The sequence below is a fragment of the Saccostrea echinata genome, unplaced genomic scaffold (genome assembly GCF_033153115.1).
Source record: "Saccostrea echinata isolate AGI-Se365-2 ecotype Australia unplaced genomic scaffold, CSIRO_AGI_Sech_v1 ptg000057l, whole genome shotgun sequence".
Taxonomy (NCBI): domain Eukaryota; kingdom Metazoa; phylum Mollusca; class Bivalvia; order Ostreida; family Ostreidae; genus Saccostrea; species Saccostrea echinata.
In genome coordinates, this window is record NW_026889806.1 from 417,501 (window position 1) to 422,229 (window position 4,729).

The 4,729-nt window shown below is 34.8% G+C and overlaps 1 pseudogene; it reads right to left on the reverse strand.

Annotated features, from left to right (window-relative positions):
* Positions 1-4,272, reverse strand: part of LOC133174273 (putative nuclease HARBI1) — a 10,474-nt pseudogene extending 6,202 nt beyond the window's left edge.
* Positions 4,273-4,729: the final 457 nt, after the last annotated feature.

Here is a 4,729-nt window from a genome sequence, read left to right on the forward strand (position 1 = left end):
AGAGCATTTGTTACATATTAGGGCACTATTTGTAAAATTATCAGAGGCAAATTTGACTGTAAGCCTTACAAAAACTGAATTTTGTCATGCTGTTGTTGAATATTTGGGCCACATTGTTGGTAATGGCCATGTTAGACCGGTTTTTGCTAAGGTTGATGCAATTGTCAATTTTCCTGCTCCTCAATGTAAGAAAGAACTGATGAGATTCCTGGGAATGGCGGGATATTATCGAAAGTTTTGTCCAAACTTTTCAACTATTGCTAACCCATTGACCTGTCTCTTGAAAAAGAATAGCAAGTTTATTTGGGATGAAAAGTGCCAACAGGCCTTTAAACAAATTAAAACCATACTCATGGTCTCTCCAGTTCTTTCATCACCAAATTTTGATAAAGAGTTTCTGTTACAAATTGATGCTAGTGATGTGGGTTGTGGGGCAGTTTTATTGCAAGAAGATGAAAATTGTATATGCCATCCTGTTGCTTATTTTTCTAGAAAGTTTTCGAAATGTCAGAGAAACTATTCTACTGTAGAAAAAGAATGTTTGTCTATGTTATTAGCACTGCAGCATTTTGATGTGTATTTATATTCATCTGTACATCCAGTTGTTGTATTCACTGACCACAATCCACTCACCTTTGTACACAAAATGAAAAACAAGAACCAGAGGTTAATGAGATGGAGTTTAGAATTACAGGAACACAATATTGTCATTAAACATATTAAAGGTAGAGAAAATTTGATTGCAGACGCATTGTCGAGAGTACCTGTTGATTGAAATGTTATATTATTGAAATGTATGTAAATTTTGTAAAATCATATTGTTTCATTGCAATTGTAAAAGTTTTCATTACATTCAAACTTTTCTTTAAGGGGGGAAGTGTTACGATACTTTAATATTATTAATAGATATTGCGTCAGCTGATGTTGTTATTTTTGTTATGTGTGGCGTCACTCGTTACCTTTTGTGTGATTTCCGGAAGCCGAGGAACACCAGCACGCGATCGTCTGCGAGACAGGAGATTCAAGAGATTTTAGACATTGGGTACAGGAATGGTGGATGATTTCATACTTTGTAATTCGGCTTGAGCTTGGGCTAACCGTGGAAGTATTGCCGTGAACTTAGCGAGCGATGTCCGCGGAGCTGGAGGACTTCCTAACAGCTGAGTAAATTCTGTCCGCGAATTGTTTATTTTGTCAATTTGTGTGTAACTGTAATTGTGTGTGTTTATTTATTATTGATTACATATTTGTTTTACTATTAAAATTTGTTAAAGTTTTAATTCGTTTTGACTGGTGTTGTTGTAAGTGTGTCATCGGGAGCCAAAAATAGATTTGTGTATTCGGCACACGTTACACCATATACGAGGGGTTATCAAAAAGTTCGTGGACTGATGCGATAAAATTAATACTATGTAGTCTGTGCTTACAAAATGTATAAGAAACATAAAACAACAAAAGTTTAAGAAATGTTGAAAATTTTAGCTCGATACGTTGATAATCTTCCAAATTATTCTAAAATAAAAAAGACATTATATGATCACCCGGCGCTGTCGCCGTTTAGTTTCTTGACGTCCGACAACGTCATTGTTTCTCATTGTCCGCTCTCTCTACCTCATACACTTATCTTGATGAGATTACCTGGAGTTAAGTAAGGACTTAAGCCCATCTTGTTTATATGACTTTATCATGTCATGAACAGCTACTTTCAATGCATATAATATTGTAAATGGATCTATACAAAGGGAAAGATTCTCACTTGATTATGCCAGAATACTTAGCTTGTTGGAGTTCAAATTCTACCACACATGATCAAAGTCACTTTTTGACGTGACTGACTTTTGACACCCTGACTACAAATCGACATTAACAATGCATCTATCATCTCTCTGAATCTTTTTGGGCATTTAAAAACAAACACTCTGGATGCATTTTATTTCTCTTTTGCCCGTTTTAATATTCCTTAGGTCTATACCAGTTTTTCCAGGTTCGAAACTTTATAGAATGCTGGAAGAAGAAACCCCTCCCCCTTTTTGATGTCATTTTCAAGCCTTAATTTTTTGGACACTCCATATAAAATTTACAATAGAATTTCATAGAACGTACAGAATGGGGTAAAAATTGTAAATTTTACAGAACAATTGTGTCGTACCATATGCCTGAAATAACGGGATTTTTTGATGACAAATGCTCATATTAAAAGAGTTTTTCTCAGTTACACTCAGGAAGAAAAACCGTCATATTTAAGATTGCGCCGCCTGGACATACCATTGCTTACAAAAACATTAAACATTTATTTAAAAAATAAAACTTATGATTCATGGTTTATTCTATAGATAGAAAAGACGATCCTAACTAAATGTTTTAAAATTCATTGATGTACCTAAATCGGTTTTAATCTTATGGCGCTAGTCCACGAACTTTTTGATAACCCCTCGTACATGTATATATACTGATTTCAATTATTATTCAATTTAACAAAACTTTACAAATGAAGTTACCATTTTCAAAGGCAATGCTTATATGACTGTCTCGGTAAATCCTGCTGTCATGTACACTTCCAGGCCACTTGGCGACACAGTTCAAAATTCTAAATTTGCCATCGGAGATCATCTGATAATACGAATAATTAAATATTATTACTTGATAGAGATTTTTATAATTTTTGAAAATCTTTAAAAAATATTAATTTTACGATGGCCAGTGCAAATAATTATAATTCAAAATAATTAAAACAAATTACCTGTACATTTAGAGAATGGTACCCTTTTCTATTCAAGAAATCTGGCTCATTTTCTGAAGGTGCCTGAATTTTGATGTACATTGTACGTACCATCAATGCACCCGAGGACATTTGGAAAACCTAGGACCATGAAATAAGTAACTATGTGAACACATTAAAAAAAAACATCAAGCATGTTGCAACTAATAAGGGAAAATGATAACCATCTTCGATTAGAAAAGTCTTGAAATTATCCGCTATTTTGGCTTTAAGTTATTCTTAATTATTTTCTTTAATTTGCATTCAATTTTGTTATTGAGGTAGTCCCCCCCCCCCCCAAACACCTGAAGTGTGGATGCCCCCTTCTTAAATTAAGTAAGAGTCTTCAACTTCTCAAGAATGAGATTTCTCAGTCAATCACACCCATTTTTCGTTCCATACAGGCAGGATTGTACGTTTTCTTAAGTTTAGAGAATGGCCATGCATGTATAATACATTTACGTTATAATAAACTTTAGTATATACTGTACATGGACAATCTCTAAACGAAAGAAGTACAATCTGCTTGCATGAAACGGCATAGGTCGTGATTGATGGGGAAATATTATATATTTGAGAAAGTATAAGTTCTTACGATTTTTTAAATTATTGTGTGTGTGTGTGTGTGGGGGGGGGGGGGGGGGTCCACACTTCAGGTACCTGTGAATCCCACCTTTCCCATATGTATATTTTGGCCAATTATGTGTACATGATGGCATAAATAGAAATCGTTCCATATCTTTTCTTTCTTTTTGTATTTTTTTTTAAAAAGTTTTATTGCAACAAAGTGTAAGATGTATGCGAAAACAAAACGGCTATTGTTTTATTGATTCGAAGGATTTATGGTACGATGTAACTTGCACCCATTTGTTCTGTGATTACTTCCCTTGTTTTGTTGTTTACCTGCGATGGAATAGAAATGCTTTTTCACTCCATCAGCTGCATGTCTTGCTGGCATCCTTATAAATTGCCGTGACATCTGACACAAAGCATGACACATATCCTTAACCGCCCTACACACAGTGGATGGGGACAGGCTGTCAAATGTATCGGCTACAAAGGAATAAAAACCTCCGGTGGCGAGAAATCTCAGTGTGGCCATAACCTGCAGAAGGGGGGTGAGGGCACAGCTTCGCAGAGTGTCTCTCGAGAGAAATCGTCTTAATAAATTCACCACGAACAAAATTGTGTCCGGGCGGAAACGATACCTTTTGAAAATCTCCTCCTCTGGCATTAATTCTAAAGGATTTTCACGGTCAACAAGCCTGTTGTGAGCAACTCTCTGTCTATGTCGACGTCTACGACGCTGCCGTCGGTTGTTCACCGCCATGTTTGAGATTTTTTTTAAGGACTTAAGTTTACTAACAAGGTAACTTAAGTTTTTTATCAGTTTGAGTAAGAAAAAGAACTTAAGTTTTTTCGAGAAATGCAATATTTTGAGTTTTCTCAAATTTGAGATTTTTCTCAGAAATTTGAGTAAAAACTCAGACTTAAGTATGAGATTTAACTTAAGTTTTTTTTTCGAGAAATCCAAGCCTGGCTTGGAAATAAAGGCTTCCCTACCTAATATAATTTGGCAATAATGACAGCATCATTGTTTATAGGTGAATAGGTTACAGAGCCCTGTTCTGAGTCGATAAAATCATTCAATATTTACATCCACTGAACTTTCATCTTTTTTTCTTAAAAAAAAAACATTGCCGTTTATCAGTCAATAAACACCGCTAAGCATATCACCTCTACAGATTTGTTGAGCAATGGCTGCTGTTTCATCAATGAAACATACAGTGACGTACATATCAAAAATACACTATTCCATCTACTAAATCCTACTTAAATTGATTATTTGCACAGATATAAACAATAAAATGTTATTGTTGTTATTTTTAGTACGTGAATTAACGGTTGCAGCTATTGCAGAAAAAATTAAGGGATGCATTTTTTCTGTAACATCTGCAACATTAATTCCCG